This window comes from Macrotis lagotis, chromosome 2 (genome assembly GCF_037893015.1).
Source record: "Macrotis lagotis isolate mMagLag1 chromosome 2, bilby.v1.9.chrom.fasta, whole genome shotgun sequence".
NCBI classification, from domain to species: Eukaryota; Metazoa; Chordata; class Mammalia; order Peramelemorphia; family Peramelidae; genus Macrotis; species Macrotis lagotis.
The window spans coordinates 323,865,461-323,882,341 of record NC_133659.1 but is presented as its reverse complement, the minus strand read 5'-3'; positions in this window follow the sequence as shown (position 1 = coordinate 323,882,341).

Genomic DNA, 16,881 nt, shown 5'->3' with positions numbered 1-16,881 from the left:
GACATTGGCTTAGAAGAAGATGGAAAATGGTTGGTAGTTCCTGGAAGGTCCTGGAGTGAGAAATAAGATGGGAATCACCTGCTTTAACTGTATGGCTAGTTTTATAAAAAAAATTTAAAAGCATACCAGACTCTATAGAAGTTCTTTTTGTTTGTTTGGTTTTTTGGCAAGGAAATGGGGTTAAGTAACTTGCCCAAGATCACACAGCTAGATAATTAAGTGTCTGAGGCCAAATTTGAACTCAGGTCCTCCTAAATTCAGGGCCATCTAACTACCCCTCTCTAGAGAGGTTCTATTTACTGTGTTTGTCCGATTCATAAATGGAGTCCTATTGGGGTAGCCTGAAAAAGGTATTTTTTTAAATTTATCACTTAGCATTTGATAAGGGTCTGTTAAGGGGGCAGCTGGGTGGCAGGCCTGGAGTCAGGAGTTCAAATACAGCCAGGTAGGTCCATGGGGGATCAGCACAAATGTCAATCACTGGACCTGAATCTGAAATCTTTTCCAAGACTAGTTATCAAACCTTAGCCTCCTCCAAGTGACTTGGGTAAGTCATTTAGCCCCATTGCCTTGCAAACACTTTTTAAAAAGGGTCTATTAGGACTATGCTCTGGATGTGTATTCTCAAATGATTTTATAACTTGAATTATGATGGCATGGAGTGTGTCTTATTGATTATATCATCAGTTGCCTTGCACATAGTGGGAGCTTAATAAATGCTTATTAAGTTAAACTTGTTGAAGTGGAATGGTAATTTATATGCATGAAATAAGAGTGAAAATATATTGCAAAAGATCTATAATTTAATCAATGTAGACATGCCCTGTACCAATGTAGACTGAATCTTTTTCATATCAGAGAGAATTGTCTTCTCAAATTTCCGTGGTCAATGCAGTTTAACCCAATTCCACCCCATCTACCCAGGCCAATCCAACACAACCTGAACTAATCTCACTTCAACCCACCTCATTCAATTTCATCTCAGCCAACTCGATTTCAGCCCACTCATCCAACCTAAAATAACCCTACATCAGCCCAACCCAACCCATCCCAATAGGTTAAATCTCAACCAAACTAATTTATTGCAACTGGGGAGATTCCTCCTCATCCCTTTTATCCCGTCCCATCCCATTGCACTCAAAACAATCCAATTCATTCCCTCCTAATCCTAATCCCTCAATCCCTAAGCAACCTGATCAATCTAATCCAATGCAACAAGCATTACCATTTTTTAAAACCATTTTTTCCTACTTATACTCTCTGGACCACTAGCTCTTCTTAGTTCTAGCATGCTTACTGTGGAGTCTGGCCTTTCTTGTTTGTTTTTTTTTGTTGTTGTTTTGTTTTTTTAGGTTTTTGCAAGGCAACGGGGTTAAGTGGCTTACCCGAGGCCACACAGCCAGGGAAATATTAAGTGTCTGAGACCAGATTTGAACTCAGGGACTCCTGACTCCAAGGCCAGTGCTCTGTCCACTGCGCCACCTAGCCACCCAAGTCTGGGCTTTCTTGATTAATAAGGGTGGTCCATGAGCGACTATATGAAAGCAGATTCAGTCATACTTCACATTGCACTCTGGCCACTTCCTAGTCAGACCTACCCTCTTCTTCAGACTCTTCTTTCCAGCCCTATAACCATAATCAAATTGATGCCACTTTAAAACTCATGTCAATCAACTCCTCAGTGGCTCCACTTAATAGCCCTGCAAATTCTTGAATCAAAACCCTCTTTTCTATGTGATATTTAGAATACAATAAGTTTCTTAAGAACGAGTCTTGGGGCGACTAGGTGGCGCAGTGGACAGAGCACTGGCCCTGGAGTCAGGAGTCCCTGAGTTCAAATCTGGTCTCAGACACTTAATAATGACCTAGCTGTGTGGCCTCGGGCAAGCCACTTAACCCCGTTGCCTTGCAAAAACTTAAAAAAAAAAAAAAAAGAAAGAAAAAAGAATGAGTCTTGCATGGCTTTTTTTTTTGGGTAACTTTAGCTCTTATATAAGATTCTTGATTTATAGTAAATACAACATTTTCTCATTTCTCATTCATCTCTGATAAGTAAGACACTGTGTGAAGCATGGGGTCATAAAAGGAGAAAAAAGAAATCTCTATCCTTGGGGCAACAGAGGATCATAGATTTTGAAACGGAAGAACTGGAGGTCATGGAGTCCAATTCCCCATTTTATACTGAGGCAGAGAGTGGCTAAATTGACTTGCCCAAGATTATACACTACTAAGTATACAAAATGGCATTTGAATCCAGTTCTTTCTGCCTTTAGTCCTGTGTTCATTCCATTACTGCATTTTGGTTTTTATTAATGGTAAGTTTTTATTTATATTTATTTATTAAATATGAATTTTTATTAATGATATTTCTACAACTATTTAGGATTAAGCTCTTTGAGTTTTGCAATAATACTGTGCTATTGGTGCCATTGTCCCCATTTTTTTAGTTTTTTTGCAAGGCAGTGGGGTTAAGTGACTTGTCCAAGGCCACACAGCTAGGTATTTATTAAGTGTCTGGGGTTGGATTTGAATTCAGGCCTTTCTAACTCCTGGGCTGATGCTGTATCCACTGTGCCACCTAATTGCCCCTATTATCCCCATTATACAGATAAGGCAACGAAGCCCAGAGAGTCATCAAGTCAATCAGCATTTGTTAAGTGCCTACATGTGTGAGTCACGGGTGGGTGACTTGTCCAGGCTCACTCAGCTAATGTCAGAGAAAGGAGTCAAACCCAGGTCTTCCTTTTTCTGTATTCAGCACTCTATTAGTCTGCATGAGGTAGGATGAGTGTAATGACATTGGTGTGAGTAAATACAAGATAGTTTGAGGGGGAAGACAGCACTGATAATTACAAAAATTCATCAAGAAAAGCTCTTGCAAACATTAGCCAGGAAGGTCCATGCGGGATGAGCACAGATGACAATTATTGGACCACATCTGAAACCTTTTTCCAAGGCTAGCTATCAAACCTTAGCCTCCACTGGCATGGGACCACACCTCCATATCTGACATGGTCTTGGAGAAAGATTCTCATAGTCTTTTTTTTTTTTAAGGATTTTGCAAGGCAATGGGGTTAAGTGACTTGCCCGAGGCCACACAGCTAGGTCATTATTAAGTGTCTGAGACCGCATTTGAACTCAGGTGCTCCTGACTCCAGGGCCGGTGCTCTATACGCTGCGCCGACCTAGCTGCCCCTCTCATAGTCTTTAATAAAGTGAGAGACAACTAGATGAAAAAGTGCAGTCGCTAGTAGAAGATACTCAAAGAACTCTTGGGAAAGAAATAGAAACATGAAAAAAAACGCAATAAATTCTCAGGTTTTAGAGCTAGAGTTGACCTTAAATATCCTCCAGCTAATAATAACCCAAACAACAGGCATTGATTAAACACCTACTATGTACCAGCACTGTAGAAACCAAGACAAAAAGGAAATAGTCCCTGTCTTCAAAGAGCTTACATTTTGCTAACCCGGGAATTCTTCACCTGAGTGATGTGTAAACTTCCTATTTTTAAAAAACCTGGTTACCCCATTTCAATATAATTGATTCCCTTGTAATCCTTTATATTTTATGAATTTAAAAACATGATTCTAAGAAAAAGGTTCATGGACATCAGCAGCCTGGTAAAAGGGGTCTTGACACAACTAAGGCCCTGGACTAGGAAGGTAAGGAGATGTCCAAAGACAAGTAAATACACAAGAAATTCAAAGTAATTTCAGGGAGGGGAGAGATACTCAGGCAACTGGGGGATGTCTGAAGAGGCTTCTTCAAGGCACAATAGTCTTGACCAAGTAGGCACTTTATAAATAATGAATTGAATTGAATTGATGTACCCAGATTGTCCATAAATCCAAGGGGGCACAAGGTCATGCTGTATATTCGAAATGATTTGATATGGAAAAGATAATGTGCGATAATTCTGAATGCAGAATCACAAAGACTAAGGTTCAAATCTTGCCTCAGATACTTATGAACTCTATGATCCTGGGAAGGTCACTTAAATATTCTTGGCTTTGGTTTCTTCATCTGTAAAATGAGGGAACTAAGCTAGCTAGCTCTGAGATCAGTCCCCTTTGAGTTCTAAATATGGGATCTTGTAACTCATACAAAAACATATTGATTGAACATATTTCCAAGAGCTTATATTGTGTGGAGTTCTAAATTTTTTTTCCCAGTTGATATTTTATTTTATTTTTCTATTTATATGCTATGAATTTTTTTCAGCATTCCTCCACATGTATATGCACATTTATAAGTTACATAATTTCTTTCCACCCTCCCCTTTCTACCCCTCCTTCCCTCAGTAGCGAACGTCTTGGACTACGATGTCAATATATATTTGTGTTTAACATGTTTACAGATGAGTCATTTTTTTGTATAAGGAATTAGGACTAAGGGAAAAGAAAGAAAACCATGAGATAGGAAGGAAAAACATACCAGCTTTTGGTCTTGATGCTTTCTGTATGGGTAGCCAAAGGAAGCTTCTTAGAACACTCACCTGAGGCTAAGATACTTCCTGAACCTAAAGTAGATGGGTCTTTTCTCTGTACCAAGATTTATTGTCCCGAAAAGCCAGAGCTGATGGAAATAGTAGCTCATCTGGGATTGTTCTGAAGATGGTAAAAGGCTACCTGGATCCAAATGCTTCCCTTGCTGGGCAGTCGGAAGGCCTAAAACTTCTAACAATGAACCATTCCTCAGGGTCTCTTGAACATGTGTTCTTATAAAATTCATTCTACTATTTTTCAAACATCGCTTTAAAATTTAGATTTAAAAAAATCAGTATCATTTCTCAATGATTCCACTCTCTTCTCTCCCCTCATAGAATCATTCTTTATAACAAAAGGAATATTATTAAGCAAACAAATCAATTTTAACCAAAGCATTACAACGCATTAAAAAAAATCTGCATTTTGTATCCATACTCCACCACTTTTCCGCCAATGGACAATAAGAATGCTTCATTGGCCACTCCAGTACCCTGGAGGAAAAACTGATCTTTCTATTGATAAGAGTTGGTATGTCTTATAATGGTGCTTTTCCAAGCATCTCTTTCATCTTGTCACCCTTTGACCCTCAAATCTTCAATGGCTTCCCTTATGCAAAGGATGGAGTTCAAGCTTTGTATTTAAGCTAATTTTCAAGGCCTTCCAGAATATGGCTTCAATTTACTCACAGGATCAAAGACTCATAGAGCTACAGCTGAAGAGACCTCAAAATCCATTTAGTCCAAAACCCCTCATTTAACAGATGGAGGAAACTAAAGACCATATGATCACAGATAAAGAGGTAAAAGGGATTACCAAGATCATCTAACCCAGTCCTGTTATTTTTCAGAGGAGGAAATTAAGACACATAAAAGTTATAGGACTTGTCCAAGGTCATAGAAATAGGCGGTAAAAGAGGCAAGATTTGAACCCAGTTTCTTTGACACCAGACCCATCTTTCCTACTCAAAATTGATGTTCTAGCTAGAAAAGCGATCTCCTTACTTTTTGTTGAATGAGCAGAGTAAGCATTTTCCTCCTTCCTTCCAATCCTCTATCTCTTTCCCTCTTTTCTTCTCTTCCTCCCTCCTTCCCTCTTTTCCTCCTCCATTCCCTCCTCCCTTCCTCCTCCCTCCCTCCCTCCCTCCCTCCCTCCCTTCCTTCCTTCCTTCCTTCCTTCCTTCCTTCCTTCCTTCCTTCCTTCCTTCCTTCCTTCCTTCCTTCCTTCCTTCCTTCCTTCCTTCTTCCTTCCTTCTTTCCTTTTTGCTTGCTTTCTTCCTACCTTCCTTTCTTCTTTATTTCCTTCCTTCCTTTCTTCTAAGACATACTTATCGAGTACTACTTATGTTTCCGTTGGGAAGCGAAAGAGTTTAGATGATACAGAACTCTAATGACAGGGGATAGAGCAGAATTAGGATTAGCAACCTATTAACTATATGGGAGTGTAGGTTTTTTTCTAGTTGGGAGGAGAGACTAAAGGAACATGGGAAGTCAAGGTAGGTGAGAAATACCTTGGAGCCCCAGGGAGAAGATACATCTTAGGTTAGCAGCTAATTTCAAGAGACGGGTCCTACTCCCCCAAGCTAAACTTTATCAGGAGTGGTTGGAGCATTGCCTTGCTTGCTGTCCTATCTTCCTGGGTGACCTTCCTGGACAGAATTTGCTGCTGTGTTGGTATTTGGTGACTTTAACTCCCTTCCCTCCACTTGCATCCTTTACCTTCCTAATTGTCAAACTCCCATCAGCTTCCAAGTCTCTGGCTCTCTTTAAATCTTAATCATTTACTGTCTGAACTGTTATAATGGGTTTTGTGTTGAAATAAACTAAGCTGATTCTGAGTGAGTGTTTGTTCCAATTATTGGACTATGCCATCTCTACAATCTAATAGTCTTAGAAAATCACTAGGGCTCTAATAGATGAAATGATTTATCTGGGGCAATGCAGCTAGAAGGTGTTAAGCCAAGATGACTTGTCCCACATCTTCTACAATGTTAGGTCACTTGCCTATCTCTGTCAAAAGTTTCCAAAAAATGCTCTATGATATCCAAGGCGGGGAAGAGTCTAACGACTTGGGAGTTTGAAGAGTTGAGAAATTTTTTTGAGAATCTAATATTTTAATTGGCTCTCAAAGTTGGGTAAGAATTCACCCACAGGGAAAAGGACTAGAATGACATTCTAAGTATGGTGAACAGCTTAAGCAAAGACATGAAGCCAGGAAAATGCAGCTCATGTTCAGGAACTGGCAAGGAGCTCATTTTGTCTTATCCTTTGTTTTATCCCACACCATGCACAGGAGAAATGCATGACTTTTGTTGAGACCTAGGATTCAGCCCAGGGTTGCTGGCCCCAATTTCAGCTCACTGTCTCCTGTGCTACACTGATCTCTCCAAGGGGGATCTTCCTTGCCCAACTTCAGGGTTTTCAGAGATGTCACTCAGTTCTTTGGTCAGAGGACAGGAACACATTACTCTTGTCCTTTGAAGAAGAGTCATAAGTCACTTGAACGTCCCTTTGATTGAGAACCCCAATGCATTAGGCAAAAGGAGAAGTTCGAATAACAGTAGGTTTAAGTGGGGCAACTCTGCAAAACTCTGTATGTATACAAACTCACAGGTATGTGCACACATTACATGCATATGGAGGTCATGCCTATGGACAGAGAGAGAGACAGAGGGAGAGAGAGAGAGAGAGAGAGAGAGAGAGAGAGAGAGAGAGAGAGAGAGAGAGAGAGAGAGAGAGTTGGGGAAGCTAGGTGGTGCAGTGGACAGAACACTGTTCTTAAGAGTCAGGAGGACAGGAGTTCAAATCCAGTTGCAGATATTTGACTCTTACTAACTGTATGATCTTGGGCAAGTCATTTAATCCTGACTGCCTCACATCCAAGGCCATCTCCACTTGTCCTGATTTAGATCTGGTTACTGGATCCAGATGGCTTTGGAGAGGAAAGTGAGGCTGGTGACACAGCCCCCCTCACTCAAGCCCAATTCATGTGCATGTCATGGTGTCACCTCCCTGATCTTTTTCAAAAGTGAAGGACAAACATAGATTCTAAACACTCACCATCTTATCATTTGGGAAAAGGAGTAAATAAATGATATTTGAGGAAGAAAATGTTGAAGAATGAGTTACATGACAGCTTTCAAGTACATCACTGTTCAGGGGAAGATGGCAGTCATTTGTTTGTACAGAAAAATAATTTTATACAGAAAAATAATTAAGAAGAATTGGGCTAATGTCACAGCAAGAGGAAGGAAAGCTGATAGTTGACTTCTAAATTAGGTGGAGTTGCTGAGGGAGGAAGATGATGGGGGCCAGCTAGGTGATGCCACAAATAGGGTCTTGACAAAGTCATGCAGAGCTGAGTTCAAATTTGACCACAGACACTTATTTGCTATGTAACTCTGGACAAGTCACTTATATTTTCTCATTTATAAAAACAAAACAAAACAAAACAAAACAAAATAATGAAGTAGTTGGATTTGATGGCATCTAAGGTCCCTTCCCCAGACCATGGCGTCACTGATCTGATTACTTCCACCACTGATGGAACCCTCTACTCTATTACAACCCTCTATTCCTTGGCAGATCACCTTTATTGTTTGTTGTGGACAAAAAAGTCATCAAGTAAACCAGTCAGCTCACCAGGGCCCACCCATAATTTGGGTCTAGTGGTTTCAGCCTGACATATTCCATGCTCACTTCCTGCATTTGGAACCTCCTTACTACTCAGGTTTCCTTCTCCTTGCCCTTAAATATTTGCTATTCTGAACCAGAGTCTGAATTAGGAGGAAGTTAATAGGCTTTGCCCAAGGGCATAACAATTTAGTGGGTGTTGACAGCAAGGGCACCCCTTCAACAGGTAGAAACAGCTCAGTTAGCAAGAATTATTGGTCAATACATGAAACTACCAGGTAGTATGTTTTCTTTCCCTCTAGCTGGGCCCAAGTCAAGCTCCTCATGACCCTTTCCAGTTGGTGGCAGGAACCCCAAGGTCTATGTCTCTCCATGTCCTGAACTATCGCTGAGTAAGGGCCCTAGGTCATCTCCCCTCTTGGAATCCTGATTTTCTGAGGCTTCATATTCCCCCAGGCCCCCTTAATTTTTTTTTTTTTATTGCTTCTAGAGCCAGAATGACTACCTGGAGCTTGGCTATCAACCAATGAATTTTGCTGAGTTTCTCAGGTATCAACTCAGATCAAACCTTCTTCTCCCCTTTTGAATCATCCTCTGCCATTGTTCTTAACTATCAACATATACATTTACCTTTTTCTCTCACTGCAGTAGTCCCCCAAAGCAATTGAGACCTCCCATAAATTCTCTTCTCCAGCTTCCCCAATCTTTGTGTTATCCAATTCATATTTTCTGTATTAGCAATTTCCCTTCTCCTCTTCACCTACAAGGTTCCCCATCATTCTAGTGTCTTGGAAAGAGTCATGGGTTGAAGATCTCCTCAGGTGGGTTCAAGTATCACCTCTGCCATTTTAAATTCAATCTCCCTGGTTTACCTTCCAGTGTTCTGACTGCTTTCATCCTCTCCCTCACCTCCTGTTTACTATTCCTCACTAATCTAGAGGTGGAAGGGTTAGCTTCAGTTGACATCTAGCTCAGCCCTCTCGTTCTATGCAACTCATCATCTCCCACTTCTAGTCTTTGTATTGGCTGTTTCATGCTTGGATACCCCCCTTCTTTTCCTCTGCCTTTTGGAATCCTTAGTGACATTCAAAACCTCAGCTCCAACACCAGCTTCTACATCATAGGTATCAAACACCTTGGAGTCCACAACACTGCTCAATGTGGTCAGAATCAGAACAACATAATTGGGAAATACAAATAATAATAAATAAAAAAATAATAAAAAATAAAAAATAAAAATTAATAAAAATACAATATAATGTGGATAATGTTCATTTGTAGTTTTCTAAGTCACAGCAACTGTGGGGACCCTCATCTACACTTTCATGGTTCCTATTTGTACTTGAGTGTGATATCCCTGTAATGAACTTGTTGGTATCAAAGGTAGCTCTAACAAAGCTGCCCACCTCTCCCTCTCCCTCCAATAATACCACTCCTGAATTTGTTGATACATGAGTGGTGTTCACTGGTAAAGGAGATTTTTTTGACTTCTCTCTAAAACTTCTGGGTCTATAAATATAGCTGATTCTTAACATCTCCTAGTTTAATTTTCTCAACATTGAACTCTCTCATGATTTTATTAGTAATCTCATTTTCACTTTTGGTAATGAGTGTGCCTTTGTGACTATATGTGCAGGAGAGAAAAAAATGAGAGAGAGAGAGAGAGAGAGAGAGAGAGAGAGAGAGAGAGAGAGAGAGAGAGAGAGAGAGAGACTCTCTATTTTGTGATGCTGGTGGTCTCCTATCTCCTATAAGATGCTTCCCTGGTCTTATTCATACCATCACTGTAAATTAAAGGGTTCCCCATGTATTCATCACATATTTTCATTATTTTCCGTGTGATCTTGGGCAAGTCCCTTAACCCTGATTGCCTCAAATCCAGGACTATCTCCAGTCATTCGAATTCATATCTGGTTCCTGGACTCAGATGGCTCTGGAGGAGAAAGTGAGGCTAGGAATTTATACAGCCACCCTTCACTCAAATCCAGTTCACAAGCTTGTCATGGCATCACCTCCTTGATATCACAGCCTTCTCTGAGAATGGAGAACAAATCAATCATTGTTTGCCTTTAAAACTCAAGTTTTGTGTGGCAGTGATGCTTCCCACGCAGTGGGCTCCCCACTTCAGTATGCAATTCAGTGATGTGGCTTAGTGAGAAAATATAGGTGTTGGATAAACTCTGTGCAAGAATGTCTGCATTTGGGGCAGCTAGATGGCACAGTGGATAGAGTACCGGCCCTGGAGTCAGGAGGACCTGGGCTCAAATCTGACCTCAGACACTTAATAATGACCTAGCTGTGTGGCCTTGGGCAAGTCACTTAACCCCATTGCCTTGCCAAAACCTAAAAAAAAAGAATGCCTGCAGTCATCAGGCTAATGAATTCATTATATCTGCAAAAAAAGAGGATTGTAGGTTTCATGAAAAATGAATGTAGTCTGAAATCAACGTTGTTGCTTTTTTCATTGAGACGTTAGCCCAAATGCTAGGGCATCACTAGTGAGGAAAAATGTTTTGCATGTTGACAGTTCTACATACTACATTTGATGGGTTCTTTCATGTTTACTGTGTAAGGAAAAGTGCATGCCATCACAATTGATGTTTTCTTAGAAAAGTTTATTATCGGCAATCTCTAGTCAAAGATTACAATTTTAGGTGGTCATGGGAATCTGACCCCCCCTTTCCCATAAATTCAAAGCATCAATCTCTTTTTATTTCTTAAACTTTTTACTTTTACTTTTTTAATGTTCACATTGTTTCCTAGTTATGTTATTTCCATGAAAGTTGGGAATTAACTTTGTATATTGTAATAATATACAATATATAATATAGTTATATAAATACATTTTATAAATTTTCATGTTGGTACATATCCACGTGTGTGTGTGTGTGTGTGTGTGTGTGTGTTTGTGTGTGCCTGTGCGTGTGCGTGCATGCGTGTGTGTGTGTGTATCTGTGTGTATGGGCAGCAAGGTGGCTTAGCAGATACAATGTTGGGCCTGGAGTCAGTTTGACCTGAGTTCAAATACAGCCTCAGATACAAACTAGCTATGTGACTCTGAGCAAGTCATTTAACCTGTTTCCCTCAGTTTCCCCCTCTGTAAAATATGCTGGAGAAGGAAATGGCAAGCCATTCTAATATCTTTGCCTAGAAAATTCCAAAAGGGGTCACAAAGCCTAACCCTAATATACACATATACACACATTTTATTGTTTGGAAGCTACTGGTGCTATGGGGAGAGTATTGGGTCTGGCATTAGAGGATGATGGATCAAATCTCACCTCTGCCAATGAATACTTCTGTGACCTTGGATCAGTCGAATCATTTCTCTGAGCCTCTGTTTCCCCAACTATAAAATGAGGGGTTTAGACCAGATGGCCTCTGAGGTTCCTTTCAACTCTAGACTTGTGGTCTTATAGACTGGGTTCAAATCTTAATTCTTCACCTGTTGTATTGGACAAGTCACTTACCCACCCTAGGTATTGGTTTCCTCATCTGTAAAATGAGGGGCTTAGATCCTATGATCTTTGAGGTCCCTTTAAACTCAAACTTGATCATCTCAAGACTTCTCTTTGGAGGAAAAAAAAGAAGAATCTCAGAGAACTGAGATGGCAAGGCTAGGGTCACCCAGGGTGGTGTTGGCAGATTCCCCATCTCCTGAGATGCCAAACCTTCCCTGGCCTGCACACCCATCCTTCCCTGTGGTCTTGGGGTTGCTGGAGGAGAACCGCCCAAATACCTTGGTTATTTGGATATGTGCTCCTGTCTTTCTTTCCTGCCTGGGTCCTTCTATAGCCCAGTCCCTGCCTTCTGGGTCCTGCCCTGGTGACTGAAGGCTCTGTGGAAAACATTGACTTTGGGTTTATAGGCAGCTTTGAGAGTTGTTTATTGAGGCCGTCTTTTTGACTAATCAAAACTCTCTTTGGTGGAGGCAAGTTAATGCAGCTGCCTGGAAACTGGAAGGCTCAGGGAGAAGGCTTGCATCAATTCCAAGTAATCTGTCCCTGCTCCCCCTACCTCTAGTAACACCATTCTTGAATCTGCTGATGCTTGATTGGTGTTCCCTGGCAAAGGAGATCCATTGGCTTCTCTCTCACTGACACTGGCATTGACCCCAGAGACCCAAGAATCGATCCCTCAGGAATCCAGAGAATAAGCCTCGGCCTTGGGAGGCACAATCAAGTCCCCAAGGGTCCCAAGATGGTGTCCTTTGCAGAATGACTCAAATATGCATTCCTGGGACCTGGAAATGTAGTCCTGGAAGTGGCCAAAGTTAAGGTCTTGTTCAAGGGAAGGACCAGATCTAATAACATTCATAAAATACTTTAAGATTTACAGAGCTCTTTATAAATATTATCTCATTTGATCTCACAACAACCTTGGGAGAGATGCTTATTACTATCCTCATTTTGCAGATGAAGAAAGTGAGGCAAGACGAAGGCTACCCAGATAGTAGTCTGAGCCAGGATTTGAATTCAAGTCTTCCCTGAGTCCTGATGCGGTATTTTAATCACTATGGACTAGCACCAACATAACAATGTTAGATGGGACCATGACAGAGAGAGGTCCTATGATGTAGTGGAACCCACTTGCCTTGGAGCTCAAGGGTCCTGAGTGCAGATGCAGACTCCAAACTTAGTTGTTTTGTGACCTCAGGCAAGTTCTGACCTTTCTAGGGAATAACAAGGCAGAATGGGATAGATTATCTGATTCTTCATCTGTAAAATGGACATAACACTTAGAATCCCTGGCTCTTAGGGGCATTAGAGGAGAAGACTTGGTCAGTCTTAAACTGCAGCAAAAAGATGGCTTCTTATTTTTATCGTCCAGTTGTTTTAAGTCTATAGCTCTTCCCTAATTCTCTTTTCTCTCATTCCCATCCTTCATTCCCTACCAAACTTTACTCAAGACTCACATTCTATGTCACATTCTACTGTACCATTTTCCAACCTTGTCCATGGGCTCCTAATAAGTCTCCCTATTTCTCATCTCTATTATTCTGCCTCCAAACAGCCTTCAAATAGATATTCTAAAGCATGTGTCTGACCAAGTCACTCCCCAGCTCTGGAAACTTCAGTGGCTCCCTCTTGCCACTATCATTAAATACAAATGCTCTGTTTGGTATTTGAAGCCCTAATCTATCTTTGTAGGCTGATTACTCTCCCTCATACCCTCTATATTGGCTTATCTATTGTCACGTATACATAACAGATACCTGCCTATACAATGTCCATCAACTGGTGATCCTCAGGCCTAGAATCTCTCTCTCTTGATCTCAGAAAAGGGCTCTTTCTTCAAAGTCCATCTCAAACACCATCTCCTACAATGTTGTTGGTGTCTTGTCTTCCAATGATATTTACTCAGTATATAGTTCTCTATATGGATCTCATTGGTATGATATCTATATCATCTATATGTATTAATGTGAACACTCTACTATCCTGAGAGAATAGCAACTCTCTGAGGGACGACATGGTTCCATATCTGTCTTTTCATCCCCAACAACTTCTCATAGTACCAGCAGGTTAATAAAAAAATGTCTCTTAGATAGGATTGAATCTGCGTTTTTGTATCATCAGGAGGTCAGGGAAACTTTGCATCTTGGTGGGGCAACTAGGTAGGGCAGAGGACCTGAGTTCAAATCTAGCCTTAGACATTTAGTAATTATCTAGCTGGGTAATCTTGGACAAGTCACTTAACCCCATTGCCTTGCAAAAACCAAAAAATAAAATAAACTTTGCATCTCCTCAGTATTATGCAAAAATTAGCTACTTGATTAAGTGGGTGAATAAACCAGATTCCTTCTATTACTCTCTGTTCCCTGCTCACCGCCTGCGATCTTTCACGTGATGTAAATTTTTACTGCTTCTTAGCTGTCCCTGCAGGGGCTGCCAAATTTGAAGCAGAGTAAAGTCAATCTGGAGGTTTATGGAAAGTCATCAATAGCAGATTGTTTGAAACTCCCAAGCAGCAGTAGGGACACCACCCTGGAAAAGCATTTAAGCAGAGGAGGCTCTAAGTCTCCTTCCAGGCTTGGCAGGCACTGCTTGCCAGTCTCAGAACACTCAGAGGCAGCACAAGGGACAGAAGGTTCCATCCTTGGCAAGGAGACCTTTGTGCCCCTAATTCTGTAGTCTCTGAATCACTCAAAAAGCTCCCTACCCAAAGCTTACAAGACTTTCAGATTTTAGCTCTGGAACTAGAAGGGATCCCACCTGGTCCAATTTCTTCATTTTATAGACAAGGAAACTGAGGCCCAGAGAGGCTGACTACCCTGTATAATGGTTTAATGTTTCCTGGGATACGTAGGATCACAGAATTATAGACCTAGAACTGGGAGAGACCCTAGCTGGTCCATTATTTTCATTTTATAGACAAGGACACTGAGGCCCAGAGAGGTTACCTACCCTATGTAATGGTTTGATCTTTTCTGGGATACATAGAATCATAGAATTATAGATCTAAAGTTAGGAGGGACTCCACTTGGTCCAATATTTTCATTTTCCACACACAGAAACTGAGGCCTAGAAAGGTTAACTACCATATTTAATGGTTTAATCTTTCCTGGATTACATAGGATCACAGAATTATAGATTTAGAGATGGGAGGGACCTCATCAGATCTTCATTTTACAGACAAGAAAGCTGAGGCCCAAGGAGGCTAACTACCATTTTGTAATGGTCTAATCTCTCTCAGGGTACATAGGATCACAGAATTATAGCCCTAGAACTGGCAGAGACTTGGTCTGGTCTGATAGCTTCATTCTACAGATAAGGAAATTGAAGTCCAAAAGGTGAAGTAATTAAGTAAGGTCACATAGATAGTAAATCTCAGGAGCAAGATTTTAGCTAGGATCTTCTAATCCTGGAAAAAAAAAGACTCCTGCCTTCTTACAAGCTAAGAGGGGACATAGCAGGCCAAACAGTCTTCAATCTGGTAATTTGGAGAGGAGGGAGCTAGAACTAATGAGGGATATCAATAGTAAATGTTTATTGACGGACTGCTTGGATTCATCTCATAGAGAGTGGGTGTTGTTGTTCACCCTTTATTCTCAAAGAGGAACAATGACATCAGGAGGGTGATATCTTGACTTGCAAGTCAAATCTGGATTGAAGTGAGGCAGAGCTATGTAATCATTAGCGTCACTCTTCCAGAGTCATTGGGGTCCAGTGCAAGAAACAGGTCAAGACAACTGGCAATGGCCTTGGATGCAGTGGGAGACCTTGGCCTTTTTAATTGAAGATCTTTCTCAGGGCTCAGTTTGTCTGAGGCAACCCCCCTTCAGTGATTAAAGCCTAGGTAAAGGTAGTACATAAGTTGATCCTTGAAGGAATGGAAGGATTCTAAGAGATAAGAATAGGGGTGAGGGATGGAACATTCTAGGCCTCTGCAAAAGTGGGAGCAGAGGGGATGAAAAGGGTAGGGAAAAGCATGTATGATATTTTGGCTTAATATAGAATGTATGAGGGGGAGTGATATAAAATCAGGTTGGAAAGATTGGGAAGGGCTTTAAATGACAAACAGAGGAATTTGTATTTTATTACATTAGCAAACAGCAAGCCCTAGACATTTCTTGAGGAGGGGAATGACTTGATTCAGTAGATAGAGCCTTGGAAGACCCAAGTTCAAATCTGTCCTCAGACAGTTTCTAGCTGTGTAACCCTGAACAAATCACTTCACTCTATTTGCCTTAATTTCCTCATTTGTAGAAATGAACTGGAGAAAGAAATGGCAAACTCACTCAAATGGGGTCATGAAGAAATGACTGAATAAGAAGTTATTATATAGAATTCAATTCTTGGCTAAGTGCTTGGTTTGGTAGGGACTATGGAGTGGAGAATTGGGAAGGGTCATGGAGAGGGAGGGGTCTGAGGTTCCTTTGGATGCCCTTCTCTCACCTTCCCTTCTTTTTTCTTTATCATCCTTTTCTTTTCTCCCACTTGCCCTACCCCCAAAGAATCCATGATCACTGGTAACTTGGGAACAGTCAGAGTCTGGGGAAGAGAAGGTACCTTTTCCCTAGCCTACACTTGGTTCATGAAGATCATGACATCAGGGAGGTGATGGCAATAATTGGATTTGAATGAGAGGTGCCAAGCTAATTCACTAATTTCTTTCTCATCCAGATCCAATAGCCAGATATGAAGCAGATGACTGGAAATGGCCCTGGATTCTAGGCAATCAGGGTTAAGGGACTTGCCTAAGGTCACACAGCTGCTAAGTATCAAGTGTCTGAGGTCAAATTTTAACGCAGATCCTTCTGACTCCAGGCTAGGGCTCTCTCTACTGCACCACCTAATTGCCCCCACCCTACCCTTTTTGTGAATCCACCTCTAATCCCAGTTCTTCCTGAGGACAATATGGTGGAAGGATTGGAATCCTGGATGGGTGATTCTGAAGAAGTCACTTCTTGGAGACAGTCTCCTCATCTGTAAAATGGGGATTGTAATTTTTGTGCTACCCACCTCACAGATGTCTAGAAAATGCTTTATGCTTTGGAAAGATGAGCCTATGGAAGAGTAAGTTGTTCTTGGGAAATTGGGGACTTGGCTTCTTAGACTATGGCATACACGGCAGGAGGATCTTTTGGTAACAGTACCCAACTTCCTAGGGGCATCATCTTCATCATCTCTATTTGCTGTGGTGGTTTAGTGAGTTCATCTGGCTAGGTCATCTTCAGTGGTCCACACCCATATCTGACCACTGGACCCAGACGACTCTGGAGGAGACAGTGAGGCTGGTGACTTTGCACGGCCCTCACT